At 42.6% G+C, this 27,307-nt stretch overlaps 1 protein-coding gene across 1 annotated transcript in view; it reads right to left on the bottom strand.

The window, feature by feature from the left end:
• Positions 1-27,307, bottom strand: part of GPM6B (glycoprotein M6B) — a 168,677-nt gene that overhangs the window by 46,892 nt on the left and 94,478 nt on the right. The window lies entirely within an intron of this gene.

Below are 27,307 nucleotides of genomic sequence, written 5' to 3'. Positions count from 1 at the left end.
CATGGTTATGAGCCATATGTTTCCAAGCATCACTAATTTCCGCACCATTTTTTTTAATAATTTTATTTACTTATTTTTTCACGCAAAGCCCCAGTAGATAGTTGTATGTCATAGCTGCACATCCTTCTAGTTCCTGTATGTGGGACGCCGCCTCAGCATGGCCGGAGAAGCGGTGTGTCGGTGCGTGCCAGGGATCCGAACCCCGGCCGCCAGCAGCGGAGCGCGTGCACTCAACCGCCAAGCCACGGGGCCGGCCCATCTGCACCATTTTTTAAGCATTTGGTCGACCCACTTACCTTCATTGTCCCTATCAAAAAATTTATATAAACTCGAGTCAAATACAGGGATGACCATTGATAACCACAGGGTGCAGGGTACCTGACCAAGAAGAGTCTGCTAGCTAGTTGGGTTGAACACCCATCTTAGAGGCAAACATAAAGACAAACTGGAGACCACCCTCTCCTAAAAAAACTCTCCCAGGTTTTCAGAGTTTGTTGTTCAACACTTTAAAAAAATGCATAAGATCCTGAATCAAAATCCTCTAACAACCTGATCTTTTAAAGCATTAGTTTTAGATAATCCCCAAAGCCTTCTACATTCAATACCTCTGGCCCTGTTAAACCAGAAAAGATTTTGAAAACCAGTTTAGCCTGTTTCAACATTTTCTTTTAATTTTACATCTCGTTTTTCACTTTAATCATGGTGCTAGAAGACCATGCCCACAATCAACTATTCCCTTCAATTATGGCCCCAGCCAATTTTATTGTCTCATGGCAAGGGGATCAAGAAGCATGGTGGCCTAAAATTTCAGACTTTCGAAGAGAGATTCATTTGTGATGTAACTAGAAAACCCCATGATGTGTCTAAGCAGGATGGTCTTAAACATTTTTGTAAAGATTACTTAGGTGCATTCAGACAGAAAGATGGCAATTGTTGCTTTGTGACAGGCTTATTCTCCCTCAGCAGTTCAAGTGAGAACTAAAACCAAAACAAAATTCAGTTCAGCACAAAAGGGGACAGTTGACTAGCTATGTTATTGGGTTTTATTTAAAAAGTACGTAGCAAAATCATTTAATTATAGAACTGGCAGAATAGAATAATTTTTTTGGCTATTACTTAAGAATATTATTTTTAAATGTTGATAAAAGTGAGAAGGCAGAATATAGAAGCCATTCTAAATTTAAGAACAATTCTAGTTCTGTATCATTGTCATGGACATCAAAACCATTGGACAAAATATTTACAAATTCTCCAGTTGATACCTTGATCTACTTTCACCCTAAAAATCTACATGCAAATGGACAATTTATCACTTTTGTCTTATTCACAACTTCATGTTCTTTTCATTAGGCCGATAATGTATGACAATTCTAGAAGTTACCATTGTATCACTTTATAAATAACTTCAAAAACTCATAGATGTTTATGACAAATCATCTGAATCAGAGAAAACATGATAGAAAAATTGGTAATAGCAAGAAAGAAAACAGAGTATACTTTTATAACATTTCTGAGGTATGCATCCATTTTTGGCCAGAAAAATTGGATATGTAGAATGTGTAAGATGGGAAATGTCTCCCAGAGCTGAAAATAATTCTTTAAGCCCCATGCTTTAAGGCAGTCTGGCTGAAGGTAAGAATACTTCTTACCTTCCTTACCTTATCCTTATCCAAAATAAGGATAACAAATATTGACACAAAATGGATGTATTAATTGAACCATACAAAATTGCAGATATTGACTAAGAACAGTAGTTTCACATGGTTCAACTTATATATGTATCAGTCTTCTGTAGAATTCCAGCCAGTTCAGTAAACATGCACAGAATAACCTTTCAAGTGTTAATATCTACAGGAAGCACAGACACGCACAAGAGACGGTGCCTGTCTCCAGGTAACCCACAGGCTAATGGGACCCAGAAAACCCTCCTAAACCGGGGTGATGCTACCTGCTCCAAGCACTATGCAGTCACAACAAAGAAGACGAGAGGAGGGGAAGAGAATTCGGGAAAAGCTTTGCAGAGTTGAGTTGGCTACTGCAGTATGGTTAGAAACTTGCTGGGTAGGAAAGGGTATGGAAGGGCAGAGAAGGGAGGAGAAGAGTAAGGAAGAGCAGGGTGGATAAGAGTAGGGAAGGGTAGGGAAGGGAAAGAATGTTCCAGGAAAAACTGAACAGCATACAAAAAGAAAAAAAGAATATCCTCAAAGTGCTGGGGAGATGATTTTTCTGACAGAGGGTTCAGAGCATAGGGTGTGTGTGGTAGGGAAGTGAAGGGAGATGGCTGAACCAGTGGGTTGGGAACCAGGGAGGTTCAACACCTTGCTAATCCTGGAGGCAGTGGGTAGAGATGGAAGCCTTGAAAAGAGATCTAATCTGTGCTTCATGAAGGTCATTCTGTCAGTAATGTGAAAGACAGAGTGGGGCAGGGCGGGACTAGAGGCTGGCAAATGAATTAGAAGTCTCCGGAAATAACACGAGCAAGAGACAGGGAGGGCCTGAACTATGGCAGGGGGAGGAAGGGAGGCCCGAGTGACATCTGATTGGATACCTATGCATGAGGGTGGAAAAAGAGAAGGATACAAAGGGGAGTCTGGAGTTTCTAGGTTGGCTGAGTGAGGAGATGATCATGCTATGAACCAAAATGGGGAACCAAAGAGGAGGAAGAAGTTTGGTAGAGGAGATGAGCATGTACAGTTTCAGGTGCCCTAGAGCATCCCGCGGGAGCTGTACAGGAGGCATTCAGGACTATGGCCCCAAAGGAGAGGGACTGACCAGGGATGAAGATTTGGGAGTCTTTGTAGAAGTAGCCTTGCAAATGGCACCCTCTCTGACTTTCTTGTCTAAGGTAGTAGCTCTGCCATGCCCAATCTCCTTACCTGGGTTTGATTTTCATTCTTGCTTTAACCATGACCCAACACTAATCTATCTATTCACTTACTTACATATTGACTCTCATCCCCCTAGAATATAATCCCGTTAAGGGTAGAAATTTTTGTCTGTTTTGTTCTCTGCTGTATTACCAGCTTCTAGAACAGTCCCTGGCACATAGCAGGTCCTCAACAAATAGATGTTAGATGAACAGTGAACAAATGATCAGAGAGAGATACAGACTACAAATACACGGAGATGGGAATTGAAGGGACATTGGCTTTTAAATATAAAGTAAAAGAAAAACTTGAAAGGGAGGGTAAAAGAGACTAAGAAGGAAAAATTAGAAAAGCAGAGAACAAGGCCAAAGTGGGATTTTGGAATCAGAACAAGGTTCCATGAAGGGCAGGAAGTTAATAGTGTCAAACAGTGTCAAAAACTGTAGAAGGAGTGAAAAAGATCAGGATTGACAAGCAGAAAGTACCTTGTCCCACCAAATAGTCATTGGAGCTTCCATGAGAAGGGTTTGGGCTGAATGATGGGGACAAGGGCATGACTCTCAAGTCTGTTTCACAACCGTTACTCTCAAAATAAGAGGCTCCCGTGGTTCAACCGAGAGTTTAATTTCACACATAGGGCTTCATGCCTATGCCTGTGCATCTTGGTCCAGTTTCCAACTTGTCAAGATAATCTGGATTTTTCTTCTATGATCTATTCCATTAATGATCTTCCCAGGTTGATTTTGTCTCTAACGATTCTGGTCACCAATTCCACTGCGTGTGCAGGTGTGGCGGGGAAATTTCCTCACACTTCCAAGTAATTCTCCGACACCAGCTGGGTGTCCTACAATTCAACTCAATTCTGACACTGTCTAACTAGAGATAACATCAGATCCCACAGGTTAAGGGCTCAGTCCTACAAGACTGCCCCCTTCCATTCTCCCACTTCAGATGCCAATCACAAGTGCAGATTGTCACCTATGCTTCTGACTGACCAGCTAGAGATCAGAGGTTCCAACAACCGCCTCCTTGGGTTCGATTAATTTGCTAGAGCGGCTCACAGAACTGAGAGAAACATTTTACTTGGTAGATTACCAGTTTATTATAAAGGATATGAAAGAATATGAATCAATGGCTAGATGAGGAATGCATAGGACAAGGTATGGGGAAATCCATGCTCTCTCCCAGTGCATGACTCCCCAAATCTCCATGTGTTAACCAACCCGGAAGCTCTCTGAACCCAGTCCTTTTGGGTTTTTATGGAGACTTCATTACATAGACATGACTGATTAAATCATCGGACTTTGGTGATTGAACTCAATCTCCAGTACCTCTCCCCTCCCTGGAGGTGGAGGTGTGTGTGTGAGGGCGGACTGAAAGTTCCAACCCTCTAATCACATGGTTGGCTCCACTGGCAACCAGCCCCCATCCTTAGGTTTCAAAGTCGCCTCATTAACATAACAAAAGACATCTTTATGGCTTTCCATTACAGGAAATTCTAAGGGTTTTAGGATCTCTGTGCCAGAAACTGACGAAGATCAAATATATATTTCTCATTATAAATCACAATATCAGTCTCCAAGTACAGTAAATTTGCTTTATGTATCTCATATTCCTTTGGTCCAAATAATTGATGGAAGTGTTGAATACAAGACCAAGGTGAGAGAATTCTCTGAGGCCACTATGGACGTCATCCTAGTCAGCTGACTGGTTCATTCATGCATTCATTCATTCAACCAAGGTTCATTAAGTACCTACTACATGCCAGAAATTGAGTCACTATTCCATGTTATATGACTAGGATTGTTCAGTCAACTGGGAATTCAGGGAGAATGGGATGAATGCATGGGACTGCACAATAATCTACCTACATATCCTTATCATAGTCACATAGCTATCAATAAAGCTTGTCAAATGCCTACTTCTTCCAACTTTCTGGAACTATATTATAGAAGTCTTCTGGCCTCAGAATGACTCCTCAGTGGGGCATCATTAATCACCAAGAAGGGATGTTTCCATAGTATTCATAGTATTCAAACTACTAATTCCTCTGAAATTTTCACATTTCATGAAACATTTTTTCCCCAAAGTCCAGCCTCCCACTCTGTACCCAAGGACAGAACCTCCTAGTGGTCACGCAGCTCCAGGGACACAGCCTCATTCAGCTCTTTACCAGTCATCTCGTTTTCCATTCTTGGCATTGACTGTTTTCTTTAAGGATCATTTCTTTCCTCCTGGTGATAGATGCTCCCTCCTTTCCAATGAGCCAGTGTGCCCTCCCGATCCTCAAGTCCCTTCACCTCTCTCCTGAATAACGAGCTAAGACTGCATTTGTGGACGACATCATGGTGACCACCTCTGACAAAGACAAGCAACTCATAGCCAGTGGGTTTCCCCAAGACCTATCCTTTCCATATGGTTTCTGGGGCCTAGAAGGCTTTTTCATGCCCCACATAGTTCACATGCCCTGGCATAATCCTTCCTCCTTGCCCCTCAAAGGAAATCAATACAGAGCAACAACCCCAGAACGAAAGTCAACCTCACTTCACATTCTAGTGCGCTTGAGAGGATGAATTTTAAATAATTGTGTTTTAAAAGAAATTTTTGTGAAGTGACTCCTATTTTCAAATTACTCTCCATGATAAAATCAAAGATGTGTTCTAATGGCAAATATCTGAGCCTTTGGAGAGAAGAGAATTACAAACACAGCAAGAATTCTTATATCTTACAATGAAACAGAAAAGATACTCTTTATATAAAGAAGCAATAACATTCAAAATATTAATACTTCTGTGCTGTGCTCAAAATGTTGCATAAATTTAAAAACACAGGAACTAGAAATATAGTATAGAGCCATAAATTTATAATATGATTGTCTAAAATTGGGTTCTTTCCATAAATAGACCTTCCCGAAGCTTTATCAATTTGGCAAAGATTTTGTCTCCCATTACCAGAATGAAATTTCTAATTTTACATCCAATGTGGGTTTTTAATACCCGTTGATTCCTTACTCTTACTCTCTTTCCTGATGTATTTCCTCAGTCCCTCCTCTATACTTGTTATACATTCTTTTATAGGAAATGACACCAAATAAAGCTAAGAGCTAAAATGACAAATCAAATTGGATGACGTATATGAAAACTCTTATAAATTATAAAGCTCTGTAAGTATAAACCATCATCATTAGTGTTTCTCTTTAGTGGTGGAGGTGGTTCCCAGGCAGGCCACCGCCATAAAACTGGCTAATGTGGATAATGAGGAGCACACAGGAGCCTCTGTTAGCCAATCGAATCAGCTGTTTATTTAACAACAGGCAGTGTCCTCATTAGGAGCTGCAGGAGCCGCCAAAACAGTGACTGTCGAGTTTGGCAAAAGCAACTTGAGTGGGCGACGAGCCTCTCTCTTCTGGCAGAAATGCCACTGAACCTCATTTTCAAAAGGAGAGCAAGAGAATAAGTTTGGCAGGAGCAGGCTGAGGCTTCACATGATGGAAACAGATGGGGCATGAAAAGTTTCAACATCCCGGGCTGACGAATGGGCACACAGCACGGGCAGTACTGCGGCATGAAGCAGCGTGTGCATTTTCCTCACTGGTGTGGACTGCATCTGTTTGTCCCAAAGTCAAGGTCAACATTGCTGCTTCTCTCCTATCTCTTAAATCAGGGTTGCTAAACCTCAGCACTAGTGACATCTGGGGCTGCGTAATTCCTTGGTGTAGGATGTGTAGCAGCATCACTGGTCTCTACTCACTAGAAGCCAGTAGCTCCACCCTAGTTTTGACAACCAAAAACGTCTACAGACATTGCCAAATGTCTCTTGGAGGGTAAAATCAACCCCAGTTGAGAACCATTGCCTTAAATCTATCTTTTCTTCCTTAAGTTTCCTCTGGCTATTGTGATATTCTGTCTGTCAATGGTTCTCAAGCCTGGCTAAACACTGGGATCAACTGGGAAGCTTTGAAAAGACCGATGCCTGGGCCCCACTCCCAGAGATTCTGATCTGATAGTCAGAGGTATGTGGTGGGCACGAGAGCTTTATAATTTTATTTATTTTTTCCCCCAAAGCCCCAGTAGATAGCTGTATGTCATAGCTGCACATCCTTCTAGTTGCTGTATGTGGGACGTGGCCTCAGCATGGCCCAAGAAGCGGTGCGTCGGTGCGCGCCCGGGATCCGAACCTAGGCCGCCAGCAGCGGAGCGCGCGCACTTAACCGCTAAGCCACGGCGCCGGCCCGGCACGAGAGCTTTAAAATCTCCCCACGTAATTCCAATATGCAGCCAACTGTTGTAGGCAGTGGGGACACACAAAATGTGTGCTACAATGACGGTGACATAATCAGAGCTGTTTTATGCAAGTTATACAGAGGACAGTTGGATGGATGGTTAGGAGACCGGAGAGGCCAGAGTCAGGGCAACCACACTCAACTGGGGAAGAGGAGGAGACTCTACACCCAATCGAGGCAGAAATGAAAAACTGGGCATCAAGGTGAAGGAGAGAGGATTCAGGGTTGATTCCAAAACTTCAGCTCGGATCCCTAAAAGGATGGTGAGTGCCGTAGGAAAACGTGGGGAGATCAGGTGATGTATTAGTTTCCTAGGGCTGCCATAACAAACTACTACAAACTGGGTGGTTTTAAACAACAGAAAATTTTCTCTCACAGTTCTGGAAGCTAGAAATCCAAAATCAAAGTATCGGCAGAGCCATGCTCTCTTTGAAGGCTCTAGGGGAGCATCCTTCTTTGCCTCTTCTAGCTTCTGGTGGTTACTGGCAATCCTTGGCTACTAGATACATCATTCCAACCTCTGCCTTTGTCATCACCTGGCATTCTCTCTGTTTGTCTGTGTCTCTTCTTATAAGGACACCAGTCATATTGGACTAGGGCCCACCCTAATCAAGTATTACCTCATCTTAACTTGGTTACCTCTACAAAGATCCTATTTCCAAATAAGGGCACATTGACAGGTACCAGGGGTTAGGGCCTCAACATATTTTTCTGGGGGACATAATTCAACCCACAATGGGTGAGAAGAGTGAGAAAAACTATCAAGTTTGGAAACCATGTGAGCCATGTCTGTGCAGCTGCTCAGACTGGGCAGTTTGGAAATGAAGACTTAGGCGTTATTAGCAGAGAGGAATTAATTATCGCAGGAGTGGGTGAGATGCGAAGGGAGATGGTACAGAGGAGAAAGCCTTGCGGGGGCCACCAATTCGAGGGTCTCTAGTGGAAGAATTACTCTCAAAGGATGCATAGGATGTTGGACAGGGCCTTGTCACAGAGGAGGAGGGAATTTTGAGAAGGAGGAGGTGGTCCACAGTCAAGGCAGACAGAAGGCAAGGACTCAGCAAAGGCCATTGAGATGGAAAATTCCAGTTTCCTTACCAGAGTCAGTAGAAAGATTAGAATGGAAACCAGTTTATAGAGGGTCTACTGAAGGACTGGGAAGCAAAGAAGAGGAAGCAGGGGCAGCCTACTTTCCAAAGAAATTTGATAGTGAGGGGAAGGCGAAAGAAAGATGCAGGCAGCTTAAGGAGGAAAATACAGGAAGGAAGAGAGTCCCAAAATGTTTTATGCTAACAGGAAGGTGGTGGTTGAAAGAGAGATTTAAGAAGATGCAAGTGAAGGTGGATAAATGATGAGTCAAGATCACAGGAGAGGCGGAGGGCCAACTGTGGGTAGGAGGATGGAACACTTCTCCTGCCGAAGTGGGAGTGAGGAACGAGGAAATGGAGGGAAAAGGAAAAGTTTATTCAAGATTGAAGGAATTTCACCTTAGAATAGGTGGTGAAAGGTGACAGGGAGGTTAAAGGGCAACATGTCCTGAGAAGGGTACATTTGTTACTTGATTTAGTCCACATCACAGCCCTAAGAGGGAGGTCCCATCCGCTCCATTTACAGGTGACATAACGGAAGGTATGATGGTCTTGGTCTTAGTAAGGCAGGCAGCTTGCCTTGAGTCCGGATTGTTTGGGGACCTGAATGAGGCTGAGTCTCTGGCGGATCAGAAACTAGAGGGAGAGTGAGGGAGATAAACAATATCCTCACTGCGTGTCTCATCAATTAGGGGGAAGTGGACCCCAACATGATGGAACCACACTTAAAGCCAAAACAGAAACAAGGACCAGGTGATGGGTTTTTAAACTGGTTTTGATCAAAAAAGGAAAATTTCTACTTCTTCCTGTGTACACAAGGCATACATCAGGAGACAGACAGATGAATGATCTCTCCCTACGAGGGCTCCCAATTAAATCATCCACCAAGTATGTACCAGCCAACGTGGACAAGGGCAGGTCTTCCAAACCTCTCTGGAAGCTGTTGAACTGCAGCTATTGGGATCCCAGTCATGTCTTCGGAGCAGTTCCTACTGGGTTGGCCAGAAACCACAGGGGCTCGAGTACTCTCTTACCCAGGGAGAGGTGGTGGCTCAACCTTAACGTTGCTCTGCGGGGGATTTTCCTTACATCATCTGCCAAAACTCCAGCCCACGCAGCCTCTCCAGCTCCTCTTTCCTTCCTGCAAGGCACAGTCCAAAGCCCGCCTCCTTTAGGAGGCCTCCTTGGTTAACTCCACCCACTTTCCTCTTCTCAGCATTCTAACCACCCCTCTGTCTCTCAGTTATAAATGCAAGCCTCTCTGGATGGCAGCTATTTACACTGGAAAGACACTTATCTGCCTTTACCTGCCTCCTACACATGTGGGAGACAAAGACTTGTGCCAACTTGGAGGAACCCTAACCTTCAATGTTGTACTCCCAAGGAAGGTGAGTCTCAATATCTTTGGCCCGTTTTGTGAGGGAAGCCAGCGATTTTCAAATTCAGGTTAAATCACAAGACACCTGGGCTGTGAAAATTCTCAACAGAAGTTGGAAAATTATGGGATGATCCCGTCAGGGTAGGGATAAAGATGACGTGACTCCTTTAAACTCTGAGAACTCAAGGTGCATTAAGGAGGCCTTATTCTTGCCTAGATGCAGGAGTCACTGTCAGCTTTCCCTGAAATGGAGTCAACTGTGGACTAATGGGTTTCTACTTGCTGGGTAAAAGTGCTGTTATCAGACAGGCACACCCACACACCTCTTGGGCAACTGGACCCCTCCAGAGCCTCAGTGCAATGCTTCCTACGTGGTACTTACAAAATGTTATTATTTCTATCTTGTAAGTTCTTCATGCTCCCACCACCATCATTCAGGTCCAAGGAGGAGGTAGAGAGAGGAAGGAACAGCTGGTGATTCTACATCCTTCCCGATCTTTCCCCATCCCTGAGGGCTTCACTTCTGAGCCCTTGTCCGGCCTGACTGGATTTCTAAAGGCACACCCCAGCCCCACCCGTGCATCTCCCCCAGACCTCACTGAGGAGGTACAGCTTGGATGCAATGCCTGCAATTAAGCTGGAAATAAATAAACAGAACTAAGATGAATAAGGCAATGGGATTAAAAAAGATGTGCCTCGAAGGGCACTCTTGAACAAATTGTCAAAATTGGTTTCTTGAAGCTGGAGGATGTTGCTAACACCTGGGTACTCAAGATCAAATCAGATTTGCCTCTCATTTTTATTTACACACACACACACACACACACACAGAGCCCCACCCTCAGAAGGGCCTAAGCGTGGTTTAATACTCTGATGTCATTGTCTTCAAATTCTTAATACTTTGATCTTTGAACTTGTGTTTTGCAAGTGAAGCCCAATGGAACAATGGAGCATGTGTGTGAGCAGAGGAGCTATGAGCTCCTTGCCACCCCATTTGCATATGGCATTCTCGATGCCCCGTGTCCCCCAGAATGCTGGGGTGGACCCATGAGGCATGGGAAGCTCAGTGAGATTCAAAGTCAGTACCAGGTAAGCATGTAATGTCTACCACCAAGCAAGCACTGGCTCTGTCACCTGCCAGTCATGAGGACTTGGGCAACTCCCATCTGAAACTCTGTTTCCTCATCTGTAAGAAGACTGTAAGATGCATCTGTAAGGTGCTTTGTGAAGCCTATCCTGGCTCTAAGGTCCACCGGGCCTTAAGTGACCAGTTCGGCGGATGGTTATAAGGAATAAAAGAGCATCATGTAAGAGTCCTGTAACCTCCATCTCCATCGCCGTTCCTACTGACTTAAGTCACCTAACTGTGCAGGTCAAATGAGTTTCCACCTGCTCTCACTGACGTCTGAACAGCCTGGGATGGATTCCACTGGGCTCCTGGCATTCTTTGCAGCAAGATGCCAGAAACTCTTTCTTTGGAAGTATGTGGTGCAATTAAGTTTTTCTCAGCTTTGATCTTATTACCCTGTGTCCTTTAGCCTCTCAAAGCAATTACACTAAACTTATCTTCACCTGCTAAGAGCACAAAGAAAACAGAAACCAGTAAAACCATTACCAAGATATTTTATAATAAAATCTAGACCCTGTTACCCACTTGGAGATATATTTTAGAAATAAAATGGATAAAGCTTAGTGTTCTTCAATAGAACATATAGAAACTGAATTTCATGTTCTCATGTTTTGTTTTGTTTTTTTTTCTAACAGAAATCTGGTAGAAAGAGAGTTTTAATTTAAGATTGATTAAGATCTTTTCCAGGATTGGTGATTATAATTTTTAAGACAATTGAAACAATATATTCATGTTCCTTTTACAATTAAAAAATAAGCTATTGATAGGCTAGGAGAGGAGGACTATGATATTTGTCAGCTTTCGAACTGCCAGGGTGGATTGAGACGATCTGGGTGAGCACGTGGCTGTCACCTTCCTCTCCCTCTACTCTAGATGTGACCTTTCTGAAACTACCTACTCAGATGAAGGACAATAAACATCCCAGACAAGCAGTCTCACACCGAGGGATTCTGATGAACACATCAAAGTCTGAAAACCACTGATTTACAGAAGAGTATGATTATCCAACACGCAGCTTGACAGAAGATTTGAGATTTACCAATACATAGCTTGACAGAGTATTTGCAATTTACTTTCTGACATTAGAATGCCTGTTCTTGCTAGTTCAGGGAAACACCCAGGACTTGTAAATACATAATTCAAAAGCCCTCAGATGAAAGTCTACAGAAAACCCTGCCTTGCTGGGTCAGCCGCTGGGTGGTCCAAGGTTGGTATAAAATGAGAATTGCACAAAAATGTGAGCTATTTCATGTGGTCTACTGGTGATGAGAATCTACACTAAAAAAGACAAAAACCCACATACTTTTAAATATATTCACATTTATTCAAATGCAGTATTTTTTTAAATTGCCTCCTCTGTTTATTTTCTGGGATGGAAATTAGGAGAAGTAGGATGAAGTCATTTAGGTCCTTTACTCCGCTAAAATAGTCAGTAGGCTTTGAAAGTTGGAAACTATTGGGACAACTTGAAATAACCATCTCTGCCAGGTCAGATATAAAATATCTGAGTGAGTAGAAAAGGCCACCAATGAGGAGTAAACCTTAGCGATCTCACTGAAATCTACCAATAATATTTTACATCATTTAATCTCAATAGGATGTCTTCATATTGGGGAATCTTCAGATTCAGAGCACCTCGGAGGACAAGGTAAAAATCTAAGGAAAGACCTCTGTATAGTCTACGACCTCAGAAACGGACATGGGAAATGAGGTCAACCACCTGCTGGGTATCCACAGCCATATCTGTGACTTGACTTGACTTTGCCATGACTAAATGTGCAAGTTAATGATTTTGCTGAAACATAAAAGTTTGTCTCCAGGCCCAAACAACGTATAGCAGGATCCTGAAAGAACTTTTGAGTGTGACTGCACCCCTGCTATAGATAATCACCAGAAGCCAGAGAGATGCTGGGAACTGAGACAAAAACTGTCCTACATTTCTAAGGCAGAGACAACAGCCTTCTCTCCGATCACTGAAAAAAACTCGACAAGTGATTTTTCAACAGATGACTCACGAACACTCCTAACAGGAAACTGTGATTTCTAGAAGCCAGCCTAGGTTCTTGAGGAACAAATTACACCAAACCAACTTGATTTCTTTTTCTATTTAAGTATTCAACTTGTGAACTTAACATATTTAAATAACAGTAAATTAGAAACAATTGCTTTCTCCCATGAACATTTTATGAATAAATTTTATTCAGACTCTTCTCCTGCATCTTCAACATTGTTCATTCGACCAATCAGAATCTTTGTCATCGCTAGGTGCCATTTGGAGTCACCTAACAGTTCCCCAGAGCCCATTATCTTTACTTCCTTCTGAGCTGTCTGACACTCAGCACTTCTGAAAAATCTGCGGATGCTGCTGAGGTTCGCCCAGCAGGCGACAAATACCCGCTCATCGAACTCCTAACTTTACGTGGGTGGGGTAACTATAGTTTCTCCTAAATTGTATATTCATAATTTTTATATCAATGGCATACTGTATTGCTAAAACAAATCTATTTTTTTTAAAAAGATAGGACTACAGGATCAGGTGAATGCCATCTTCTATGCTGACCTCACAAGCCATTTGATGAAACCCTTCCCATATTTTTGGGAATAAGATAGTGTAATGCTGGCAACATTCCAGTACACTTTGAAACACTGTATTTGTCCTGTGCTTTCAATCAACATTGTGAGGTCACTTAGTCATACCCTCAAGTGGAATTAGAATGGGCTCATGTGCTTTCAAAGTGGTTACTAAACGATGGATGTCACTTCAGAGAGGTTCTAGTGCTGTGCCTCTGGGCTTTGTCCTTGGTCTGTGCCAGAGAGATGGTGATGTCACCTAGGGCCCTGAGAGAGCAGACCACTGCCCTTCATTTCACCACCTAGGCATTTAGGATGAAGTCACTGGAGTCAAACAACCTAGAATTTCTTCACAGAAACTACAATGAGAAGAATTTTGTTCAATTCTTCCCTGATTTTCTGGCCCTGCTTAAAATAAATGTTATGTGCACACAGAATTATAAAGCAGGAGGAAAATTTTAAAACCGTCTAGCTCTCTTCTTCTTTTCTAGTCTGTAATTGGGAAAGACAGGACTAATGATACAGGTCTCTTGGCTCACAGCCAAACATGCTCTTCTTTTCGCCTGATGCATAGTTATCAAAGGAAATACTCAGCTGGGATGAGGCCCAAATGCCAAATCTGCAATGCACACACCAGACAGAGATAATTCTTCCTAAAATATACATCACATCTTTGCAAAAACAAGTTCATGTATTTTACAAAATACCTTTTAAAAGTAAAATTGTATCGGGCCAAGACAGAGTATAAGAGAGAGGACACATAAATCTTTGGAAATCAATGCTTGTTAACGTCAATTTATCTTTTTAATGAAAAGCCACTGAGAAACCATGCCATTGAATTAAGTGAGCTAATGCATGCCCTGGGCTATGCACAAGAGCTAGGAACACTCAATAAAAAGTAGCTGTTATGATTTATAGGCAAGACCGGAGTGGGGTTTGAAACGCTTTTTCACGAAGGCAATAAAGCTCCAAGATGGAGCTTGTCAGCCAGCCCAAGCCAGAGCATAATGGATGGATAGTGGTCACTTGCTCCACCCACTCTCAGGGGGGAATCTAGGATGATGGGCAATTCCCAGCTCCCAGGCTGAGATCTCACTCATTCTTGCCGACTCAGGAAAGCAGATCAAAGTGCAAGGGAGTGACGGTGGTGTATGGGAAGAACAGATACATACATTTATAAAAATAAAAAGGAAATCAGTGCACATCTCCATGCTTTCTTATTAGTAACAAATTGGAACGTCTCACCAATAATTGTAGCACCTTAGTGTGCTACGTTCCACAGCTGAGAATGGCTGCTTTGGGGGAATATGAAATGCCTCTAAGCATTTAAAATGATAAAGCATTATAAGAATCCAAGCTGTTGCTGTTGTTATACTGCCAAAGAAGAAATACTCACTAATGTTTGCAATAACAGAGAAAAATAAGCAAATTCTTGATTTGGGCTAATTCTTCAAATCCCAAAACTAAATATGAGTTTGTAGATTCTTTTTGTTTTTAAGTGCCTGATCCTAGGGGTTGGCATATAAAGGATAAATTGAACACGACACTGTGAAACGCAAATGTATTTAGAAAATTTAAACATTTTTATTTCTATTGGCCATCCTGATAATTAGCTTGTTTAAAATGTCAAAAATCTTATTTGAGGGATTTGCTGTGTAACCTTTTCTGCTGCTTGTCAGTTTCACGGGCAAAGTAACAGGTAATTTGTCATGTTCACACCAAATAGTCGATCTGTCAATATGTTAATTATCCTGTATATTTACTCCTTTAAAAAATAATTTGATATTTTTCACTAATTATTGCTAACCCTAGTAGAAGTACTCAAAAGAAATGAGATATGAATTTCAAGGCTGGCCCCGTGGCTTAGCGGGTTCGGATCCCGGGCGCGCACCGACGTGCCGCTTCTCTGGCCATGCTGAGGCCGCGTCCCACATACAGCAACTAGAGGGATGTGCAGTTATGACATACAACTATCTACTGGAGCTTTGGGGGAAAAAAATAAATAAAATTTAAAAAAAGAAATGAGATATGAATTTCAAACCTGTTAACCCCATACTTACTTTAATACATTCGGTGGGGGCAAAGACAGAAATTATTTCATAGTTTAAACTATTATCCTTAAAAAATGACTATTTTTATCATTATGAATAAAAAGCAGTCAATTAGTATATTTGCTTTAATGCCTTTCAGTTAGGCAGCCCTAACCATTCTCAATCTAAAACCTCTGCCTAAAATTGTAACTTTTGAACTTTTTTGCCAGAATATTTCCATTCCCTTCTCTTTGCCCTCCTCTTCCTCACCCATCAAAAATCCAGATCTTGGGGCCAGCCTGGTGGCGTAGTGGTTAAGTTCACATGCTCTGCTTTGGTGGCCCAGGTTCAGATTTGGGGCACGGACCTACACACCGCTCATCAAGCCATGCTGTGGTGGTGTCCCACATACAAAATAGAGGAAGATTGGCACAGACGTTAGCTCAGGGAAAATCTTCCTCAAGCAAAAAGAGGAAGACTGGCAACAGATGTTAGCTCAGGGCCAGTCTTCCTCACCAAAAAAAAAAAAAAAAATCCAGATCTCTCATTATCTCTGGATTAAAACCATATTAAGGCCCACAGTCAGAAATATACAGAAGGTTATGAAGGCCAATTCTTTCCTTTTTAAAAACCTGTAATTTACTGCTAGCAACACCTAAAACCAGTTCTAAACATTTTAACTCTTAATAACTGATTTGTTTACTTGACACATATTTATCAAGCACCAGCCATGTGCCAGGGATCATGCCAGGCACTGTGGAGCCAAAAAGAGGGGAGATGGTTTCTCATTCAAGGAGCTAAGGGGCTCTTGGGAACAGAGGGACACATTCACTTTTGATTCAGCAAATATTTACCTGTCCACTCATGTTGGGGGCACTGTCATGGCTATCCGGAGTAGCTATCTCACCAGATTGGGCAGTCCATGAGCATAGGCTCCCCGTCTGATTCATTCCCTAGCGCAGACCCAGCTTCTGGCCCAGGGCAACTGTTACGGGTGTTGCTGACTGGCCACCTAGAGGGATCTGGTCCTTAGCCTCCCCGAACTCACACACCGAATTTGCACAACCTACGGGAGGACAGGGGATGGGGGGAGCATGGGGCAGGGATGGAGCAAAGCTGAATTCCAGGGGAGAATGGCAGATAGGGGCTGTGGGGGCACAGGTGGCAAGGAAGGCTTTGTAGAGGAAACCCTTTCTGGATCGGTACCTGAGGGATAAGGAGCAGTTCTCTCCCTGTGATAATGTTAGGAATTTCACACAGTTTCTTCGTGAATCCTAGACCCACCCCACTGTAAAAACTAGGTATTGAAGATTTTTCCCAGCTCTACCAGGCAAGCAAGTTACTCAGCTCCTCTGTGTCTTGGATCCTCAGCTGTAGAGCTCAATAATATTCAGTCTACCCACCTTAAAGTGACTGGGAAGATGAAATGAGAGTGTAGCAAAGTGATGAGAACAGTTCCTGGTTACTCTGTTAAGTATCAAAAATATGTTAGTGTAGACAAAAGCTATTCATTTACATGCACCTTTTTAAAAGCTGTCATTATACAAGACTTTCTCTAAGTCGCAGCACCACTATCAGCAGTCTGCCTGAATCATCAAGAACCCTATGAGGGTTTTGCGCATCATTGAGTTTCCAATCAGGGGCAAGGAGTGGTGCTTTCAGGGGTCTGCTTAACTCCCAGTTTTATTCAACTTTGCCATCTTTATAGTGAAATGTTTAAGTACATGATCACGGCTACATGTGCAAAATGCTTTACAAGATTACATATTAGCTTCTAGCTCCTGGAGATGTGAACAGAGCAGCAGCTTCCAGGAGTGCCAAAGCTGACTCAGAAACACACGCAAGATGTTACTCAGAATAACGTGCCTCTTAAACACTGATCTGATGCCACCTGTTGAGGTTAAGCAAATGAACAAACAAAACGTGTTCAACCATTGCCTTGTGATCTGTGCGAGTGTGAAAGAGACAAGTCCTGGGCTTGCAACCAGCGGCGTTGGCACTTGAAGTCACTAAAAGTGGGGGTTGATCTGCTTCTTCACTACGATATTTTTGACCCGCTGATTTTAATCAGGAAAATAGATTAATGGTAGCTGTTTACAGGCTGTGATTTTAATGCTAAAGCGTGCTTACCATACCAGCGAACAGAAATCGGACCTTAGTTTAAGGAAGAAACAAATCCACAGTCGCAGTCATTTAATGCCTGCATGCAGGTACATGAGCTGCTTCTTGGTAGCAGTGAATGAACGAGCTCTAACCCTAGTTTCCATCCAGTGAAGTTCCCTGGGTGTAAATCACTTCCCATTTTTACAGCGCAAAAATGGATCATGTTTTAGCTTTTCTGAATTTATCATGAAGAGAAACAAAGATGCAACGTTTAATTTTTTTAACAAGCACATCAGAGACCATTGCAATAAAGCCATCCTCGGGCTGGCCCCGTGGCTTAGCGGTTAAGTGTGCGCACTCCGCCACTGGTAGCCCGGGTTCGGATCCCAGGTGTGCACTGACGCACCGCCTCTCCGGCCATGCTGAGGCCGCGTCCCACATACAGCAACTAGAAGGATGTGCAACTATGACATACAACTATCTACTGGGGCTTTGGGGGGAAAAATAAATAAATAAAATAAAGCCATCCTATATTTTCCTTTCACACCTGAAGCATACTACCATCAGTATCTACTAAGTACTCAACACAAACCTGGAATTCAATTAACGTTCATTTTCTAGCCTCAAACAGTGGTATAAAATTCACTTTCATGAACTATATCGAATACACTACAAATACACATGACAAATATACATATTGCCTCCAATGAGTCATGTGAAATTTCAGTTGGGAAACACTTTCGATGGTCTTAATGGCTGTTTGGTAATGCACGCATTATTCTTCAGTTATAAAATTCACACATTTAAAAAACTAACTGAGCTAAAATGTGCCCACAAGGAATTAAATCAATGCACTTTCCTGCATAAAAATCAGCCAGTCAGAGCAGGAAGAAAAACATGCTTTTCCTATTGTTGAACGTAGGATTCCTCATCCAATACTGTCATCTCATTGTACAGAAACGCTGGCTAAATTTGCCACATAAAAATCAAAGTTTAACGCATAAACATTTAGCTACACATCTAGTTATCCAAGGAGAGAGCCAACTGAATAAGCTGAAGATTTGACAAAAATAAACACAATCCAAATGGTATTAAACCGTGGTAATTTGGCTTTGAAAGCACAAGTATCTCAACAACCCTTCAGTTATGGCCTTGGCTTAGTCAAGTTTTTGCTGCCATTTCAAAACACCAATTTCTTTTTTCCTGGGCTGTGCCTTGCCTAGGAAGTGGAAGCCCCCACGCCAGCCCCCCCCCCAACCCCGCACAGTCCCTTGCATAACTTCCCCACCCTGCTGCACTGAATAATTTTAAGCACACAGCCTTCCTGCGAGGAGGGCGGCCTGGGTCCCCTGTAGAATGTGGCTGTCTGGCAAAGACGACAAGAGGCGGCGCCTGGAGGGAGGGCAGGGCAAACCCATGAGAACCCACTCAACTCCCTGCAGCCCGCAGACCCGAGGGGCTTCACGGGTGACTGGAGTCGTCACCCTATTCAGCCCCTTTCTCCCTGCACAATAAGGAGCCGCCGAGCCCTCAGAAGGCCGCCTTCTCCTCTCTTTATCATCATTCATATCTCAGCTATGACAGGCCTAAAAAGGCTCCGAGGGGAAATGTGCCTCAAATTAGCATATTTCTACCCTCTGCACAATAGAGGCTTTTAAGCCTCTGCTTTTTAAAGGCAGGGGAGAGAGGGGAGGAGGGGAAAAGCTAGGTTGTTCTTAGCAACAGTGTCTGAAATTTAATGATTTGCCTCCCTCAAAGGGGCTCAGTTTGTTTTTCAATTTTCTTAAAGCAAGCCTCCTCTCGAAAGGCTTAAAAACTTATTAGAAAATATTTATTGGGTCACTGTGTAATAAACACCCTCCCTCTTGTCATTCAATTGCAATTAAACTCTGATAAAAAAAATAATTTCAAACCCTAAACTCTTCCTCCAAGCCTGCTATGGAGTGTGCCGTCTCTCTTCCTCCTGGAGAAACGGACAAAATGAAGAAATTCAGTTATTGTAAATACTTATTAAGGGGAAGACCTCAGAGGGGACGCCCTTGCCATGTTTACTTACACATCTCCAATCTCCAGTAATAAAAAGGGGGGAAAAAAGACAGAAAGGCAACGCGGATGCTCTGATCACCCTGGGACTTGACTATGGGGTGTGAGCAATCACTTCCCGTCACCTTTCCTCAGAGGCTGTCCCTGTCACCTTTGTCTTTGCTAAAGGAGAGTCCTAAAGCTGCCACAGGTGCGGGCTGGCACACCAGATTGGAACATTTGAGAGGTCATAAAAACAACATCAATCTAGTAAATCTCTAAGAGGACGGCAAAGGAAATGATTTGTGTTCCATGCCACTAAATATTAATTCTCCAAAAGATTGAGTCTCAATTCGAGGGGGAGAAATTAAGATTTCTCTGGCTCAGAATGAATTCTTTGACAGGGCTCTGCCCTTTAACAGTAACTCAAACCCATCAGGGACACTTAAAATGATGCCCTTCTCCACACAAGCAAGCTCCAGGTCCTTCATGATGGCCCAGGCTGGTTGGTTTCCGAGGGCCCCAGGAAAGGAAGGCTGAGGAGACTCTGAGGGTCACAGCTCTCCCAAGGGCCAAGATGGAGCCAGGCGCCAGCTGGGGCTAAGCTTGCCTCTGGAAGGTGGCCCGCGTATTCCTGCCTTCTCCCTTCCCAAAGGGAGGAGGCGGCAGCCGACAATGATGTCAGGGCCATCTGCTGTGCCTCCCAACCAGGCCCCCAGCAGAGCTATCACGGCCTCCTGCCTTTACTAGATGACTAGACATTGCCCCCTCCCCCACTGGGACCAAAGTCCACCTTTGTGTGTGTGATTCAGTCTCCAGTCACTGATCCTGACTCAGCCTCTCTCCTTCTGTTTTCTCAAATTTACCCCCCCAACCCTCAGCTCTGACTTCCATCTTGCTTTCTCATCTACAGCACATGCCCCCACTCCTTTTTCTCGTCTACTGATGTTTCACCGGCCTGGATCGCCCCTCGGTTTGGGCCTCTCCAGTTCCAGGTCTTCTAAGGATTAAAGCCCAACTTAAAAACTGATGTTCAAAATGATAGTTTAACTCTCCCCAATTTGATCTATAATGCAATCAAGTCAAAATCCTGGCAAGCCTTTCTGTAGCTATCATAAGCTAATTCTAAAGTTCTTATGGAAAGGCACAGGACTAGAATAGCCAAAATCATTCTGAAAAAGAACATAGTTAGAGGACTCACAATACTCGATTTCAAGACTTGCTATAAAGCTACATTAATCAAGGCAGTGTGGTTTTGACAAAAGGACAGATACACAGACAGTGGGACAGAACAGAGAGCCCAGAAATATACCCACACAAATACAGTCAACTGACTTTTGACAAAGGTATTTTGATGTAGAAAAGATATTCTTTTCAACAAATGGTGCTGGAACAACTGGGTGTCCATATGCAAAACATGAACTTAGACACATACCTCACACAAAAGTTAACTCAAAGTGGATCATAGCCAAAATGTAAAATGTAAAACTATAAAACTCCTAGAGGAAAATATAGGAGAAAACGCTGCATGATCTTGGGTTCAGCCCTGAGTAGTTTAGATACAACACCAAAAGCGCGATCTCCAAACGATAAAACTGCCAAGGTAGACTTGATCAAAACGACAGCTTAAGAAAGCATGTCATAGTTGGTTTACAAGTTTTTAAATATATCTGCTTCATCTAGCTCGTGAATTTACGTGAAAGACCTAATTCTAGATGATGTCATAGCAGGGTTGGAGTCCTGTCCTGGGGGGACACCTGACACCTGGCTGATCATCATACCACCCACCCCTCAGGTTCAGCACTGACTCTTCCCCGTCTTTGACCCCGCAGCGACCTGAGCTGCCCTGCTCTCTGAAGCCACGGCACCTCCTCTCGCTCACCACCACATGCTACGCTAGTGGCTTAAGCAAGATCTCCCCACCTGCCTGAGGATTCTGTGAGGGCTGGCGCCATGTCCGAGATTTCCTGGTGCCCCCCATGCCCTCACTTGGTGTCTGGTGAATAGTAGGTGCACAAGAAATATTAAAAACAACAACAGTGCAAACATTCAGATGACATTTGTTGGACCCCTACTTCCAGTCAAACACTGCCTGGAACACTTGCCCATGTGAGAAGGAATGCCTTCTGCCCCCAGTGCTCTCTTCCACTGTTTTGGCTTTACCTCCTATTCTCCTTAGGATCCATCTGTGAATGCTTACGAGGCTCAGTCAGGCGCCCAGTCTCTCTCACGAAGTCATCCTTTCTAATAGATTCAAATGGTTCCTCCAGGTCAAAACCCCTCAATTCTCAATTTTAGGCCACAATTTCTTTTCTAAGTTTCAGTGGCTCATTTACCACAGACACACACACACAGGTGCATGTATGTATTTATATGCATATATGTGTGTACACATTCACACATATGTACACATATGCATATATGAAGGGAAGGATGAAGGAAGTTTTAAGGGGATGGGGAAAATGAATTCAGCTTAGAATATTTTAAATTTAGAAGTGTGTAAAATATTTAAGTGAAAGTATGTGGATGTATATATACACCCATACATACAAATTATACACATACATGAATGCACACACACATATACATACATGCACAAACACATCACACAAATATACATACATACACGGGTACGTGCGTGTGTACATATATACATGCATATAAACATACACATGCATGAATACACATATACACGTATGCACACACTGCATAGACACCTACACATCTATACACATACATACAGGCATGCTTGTGTATACACATACACACACGCTCACACATACACACATATTTATACATACACACTTTCACCTAAATATTTCACATCCTTCTAAACTCAAAATGTACAAAGTTGAACTCATTTTCTCTATCCCCGGCTCCATCATCCTTCCCAAGGCTTTCCTTCCTGACAAAACCATCACTGTCATCCCAACCACTTAGAATTTTCAGGCATTCATAATTCCAGCTCCACCACTGACCAGCTAAGTCACTTTGGGAAGTTAACTTCTACCTCTCTGGACATCCGTGTCTACATCTGTATAATGGTCACAATATATTCCCATATCACCATATTGTTTGGAATAGTCATTTAAATTCTACAAAATCCCTCTATATACCGTACACTCTTTCTCTAAAATACATATAGGGCCTGCCCCGTGGCTTAGCGGTTAAGCGCGCGTGCTCCGCTACTGGCGGCCCGGGGTTCAGATCCCAGGCGCGCACCGACGCACTGCTTGTCTAGCCACGCTGAGGTGGCGTCCCACACACAGCCACTAGAAGGATGTGCAACTATGACATACAACTATCTACTGGGGCTTTGGGGAAAAAAAGGAGGAGGATTGGCAATAGACGTTAGCTCAGAGCCAGTCTTCCTCAGCAAAAAGAGGAGGATTGGCATGGATGTTAGCTCAGGGCTGATCTTCCTCACACACACACACACAAAAATACATATTAGTTGGCTATGACTTCTCCACATTGAATTAGTTACCAGATGTGTGTGTGTGTGTGTGTGTGTGTGTGTGTGTGTGAATAGTTCAAATCCATCCTTGCCTCTTGATCCAATCTTTCCTGGCCTCAGGCTTGGATGGTGACAATGGCTGTCTAGAGGGTTATCAACCTCTACAATCTCCCATCTCAGATCCCCGACCAAGGCTCATCTACCCAAAATTAACACTTTCACTGAGCTGTTCCCACAGTCTACAATGGAACCCCTGCCTACTAGATCAGGTTGGCTCTTACAGCCCCATGTGGATCACCTTCCTCCGAATCAAGTCATCCATGCTCACCCGCCATGCTCCTCTCAGTCATCTACATGTACCTTCTTGCCTCTGCTTCTTGGACCAGTTTCCTTCTCACTTTCCCTCTCTCCTTCCACTTGTTTTAATTCTACTCATTTTCAAGGCACAACTCAAGGGCTACAGCATGTGGGAAACCCTCCCAATGATTCAATTATCACTTCTCAGGTCTATGCCCCCGCAATTTACCACATTATGACATTCTATCTTCTTCTCCAAAGTGTCCATGTGTGTAAGTCTTATATTCCAAAAAGACCTATGATGGGACAGGGACCATATATGTTACTTCTCTGGTGCATGCCAAAACACCTAGCCTAGGTTTAGAAACACGTGGTCACATTCAATGAGAACTCACTGATTTTTCAAATAATTAATTACTAGAACATTTGTAATGCTTATGCCCTGTGGCTTTTAAAATGAGTATAATTTTTCTATCTTAAATAAATAAAGACGGACCACACAGTACCATTGCTTTTAAGAAACTGGTAAGTAAACAGCACTTCATTATCAGAAAGGCAAAATTTGGCAAAGTATATTATAAAGTATAAATTTACATATTTAATATATTACATTGGTAGTACTCAATATATAGAAACACTAAGTGGTTTTAATTTTCCACCTACAGTTTGTGAGGCCCAGGGGCCCAAAACGACCTCCATGTAGAACAGGAGGCACAACCATCTGCCGGGAGTAATTGTTTTACTGACCTGATTAAAGAACAAGTATTTCCATGGTCAAAAAGATCTATCCAAACACATCAGCCTTAGGCACACAATGGCAGTAATTAGAGATGCATATTTCCCTAAGTAAAATATGAGTCAATGGGTAGAACATAAAATAATGTGCTATTAACATTTACTCAACCTGTTTCTTTCACCGGTTATGATGTATGATTAAGCCAAAACCCATTTTTTAAAAAACAGCCTTATTGAAATATTATTGACATACCATACCATATAATTCACCCATTTAAAGTATACAATTCGGGCCGGCCCCGTGGCTTAGTGGTTAAGTGCGCGTGCTCTGCTGCTGGCGGCCCGGGTTCGGATCCCAGGCGCACACCGACGCACTGCTTCTCCGGCCACGCTGAGGCCGCGTCCCACATACAGCAACTAGAAGGATGTGCAACTATGACATACAACTATCTACTGGGGCTTTGGGGGAAAAATAAATAAAATTATTAAAAAAATAATAATAAAAATAAAAAATAAAGTATACAACTCAATAATTTTTAGTTTACTCCTCCCTTTCCACTTGTTCAAATTTTATGGTTGCAACCATCACCACAATCTAATTTTAAACATCTTGGTCACCCCTAAAAGAAACTCTGATCCCATTAGCTGTCAATCCCCATGCCTCCCTACCCTACCTCACCCCCCAACTCTGATTTCTAAACAACCACTAATCTACTTTCTCTACCTATAACTTTGCCTATTCTGGACCTATGATATGTGGTCCTTCGTAACTGGCTTCTTTCACTTAGCATAATGTTTTCAAGGGTCATCCATGTTGTAGCATGCATCAGTATTTCTTTTTTTTTTTTTGTGAGGAAGATCAGCCCTGAGCTAACATCTATTGTCAATCCTCCTCCTTTTTTTTTCCCCAAAGCCCCAGTAGATAGTTGTACGTCATAGTTGCACATCCTTCTAGTTGCTGTATGTGGGACGCGGCCTCAGCATGGCTGGAGAAGTGGTGCGTCGGTGTGTGCCTGGGATCCGAACCTGGGCCGCCAGTAGCGGAGCGCGCACGCTTAACTGCTAAGCCACGGGGCCGGCCCAGTATTTCTTTTTTTTAATTGACGAATAACATTCTATGGTATGATAGATCACATTTTGTTTATCCATTCATCAGCTTATGGACATTTGGGTTGTTTTCACTTTTTGCCTATCATGAATAATGTTGCTACGAACATTCGTGTACAAATTTTTCTGTGGACATGAGTTTTCATTTCTCTTGGGTATATACCTAAGAGTAAAATTGCTGGGTCAAATGGTAACTCTATAACCATTTGAGGAACTGCCAGAGTGTTTTCCAAAGCAGCTGTACCATTTTACATTCTCACCAGCAGTGTGTGAGGGTTTCAATTTCTCCACGTCTTCACCAACACTTGCTCTTGTCTTTTTGATTCTAGCCATCCTAGTGGGTGTGAAGTAGTATCTCATTGTGGTTTTGACTTGCATTTCCCTAATAAATAATGATGTTGACATTTTCTTATGTGTTTATTGGCCATTTGTATATCTTTTTTGGAGAAATGTCTATTAAATCCCTTGTCTATTTTTATTTTGGGTTATCTTTTTATTATTGAGTTGTAAGACTTTTAAAAGATATATTCTGGATACAAGTCCTTTAGATATATGATTTTCAAATATTTTCTTCCATTCTCAGTTGTCTTTTCACTTTCTTGATGGTGTCTTTTGCAGCACAAAAGTTTTTAATTTTGATAAAGTTCAATTTATCTATTTTTCCTTTTGTTGCTTGTACTTTTGGTGTTCCATCTAAGAAACCACTGTCTAACCCAAGGTCATGAAAATTTACTCCTATGTTTTCTTCTAACAGTTCTATAGTTTTGGCTTTTACATTTAGGTCTATGAACTATTTTGGGTTAATTTTTTTGAATGGTGTGAGGTAGGGGTCCAACTTCATTCTTTTGCATGTGGATATCAAGTTGTCCCAGTACTATGTGTTGAAAAGAGTATTCTTTACCCATTTAATGGTCTACCTACCTTAGTCCATTCAGGCTGCTATAACAAATTACCATAGACTGAGTGGGTTAAACAACATACATTTATTTCTCACAGTTCTGGAAGCTGGGAGGTCCAACATTAAGGTGCCAGCAGATTCTATGTCTGGCGAGGTTCCACTTCCTGGTTCATAGACGGCCAACTTCTCCCTGTGTCCTCACATAGCGGAACGGGTGAGGGAGCTCTCTGGCATCTCTTTTACAAGGGCACTAATCCCATTCATGAGGGTTCCACTCTCATGACCTAATCACCTTCCAAAGGCCCCACCTCCAAATACCATCACATTGGGGACTAGGTTTCAACATATGAATTTTTTTTTCCAGGGGGGTGGTGCACAAATATTCAGTCTACAGCAGTTTGTTGTTAGTGCTGTCAAGTCAATTCTGACTCCTAGTGACCCTGTGTACAGTAGAGTGGAACCCTGCCCTGTCTTTTTGTGCCATCCTCTCACCTTCTGGCACTCTATCAGACAATGCTCCACTGCTATTCATAGGATTTTCGTGGCCAATTTTTTTGGAAGTGGGTGGCCAGGTTATTCTACCTAGTCTGTCTTAGTCTGGAAGCTCCACTGAAACCTGTCCACCATGGGTGGCCCTGCTGGTAGTTGAAATACTGATGGCATAGCTTTCAGCATCATAGCAACACACAGCCGCCATAGTATGACAACCAACAGGCAGGTGGTATGGTTCCTTGACGGGGAAATGAACCTGGGCTGCGATGGTGAGAATGCCGAATCTAATGATGTACACCTGAAATTTTTACAGTGTTATAAACCAATGTTACTGTAATAAACAAAAAATTAAAAAAAGAAAAGCATTCTAGATAAGCTAGCAATTACTGTACTGTATAATGAAAACTTATACTTGGAAGGATACAATTAAATTTGGTTTACTTTCTAGACAAATAAATAGTAATTTGAAAAGTAAAAAAAAAAAAAAAAAAAAGAATGCCGAATCTTAACCACTAGACCACCAGGGCTGGCTCTATGGCAGTATCCTTGTTGAAAATCAATTGACCATAAATGTAAGGGTTATTGCTGGACTCTCAACTATTCTATTGATCTATATGTCTATTCCTACGCCTGTATCACACTGCCTTGATTACTGTAGCTTTGTAGTTTGGGCTATTTGGGGGTTCCCAAATTCTATTTTGATAGAACTCTATTTTAACACAAATGTCGGTTATATTAAAAGTGACTGGAGGGCCAGCCCCAACGGCCTAGTAGCTAAAGTTTGGTGTGCTCCACTTCAGTGGCCCGAGTTCCGTTCCTGGGTGCAGAACCACACTACTCATCTGTCAGTG

Source organism: Ceratotherium simum, chromosome X, assembly GCF_057802395.1.
Source record: "Ceratotherium simum simum isolate JZ-2026a chromosome X, ASM5780239v1, whole genome shotgun sequence".
In the NCBI taxonomy this organism is placed as follows: Eukaryota; Metazoa; Chordata; class Mammalia; order Perissodactyla; family Rhinocerotidae; genus Ceratotherium; species Ceratotherium simum.
The sequence above is the reverse complement of the archived record's forward strand: the minus strand, read 5'-3'. Positions and strand labels throughout refer to the sequence as shown.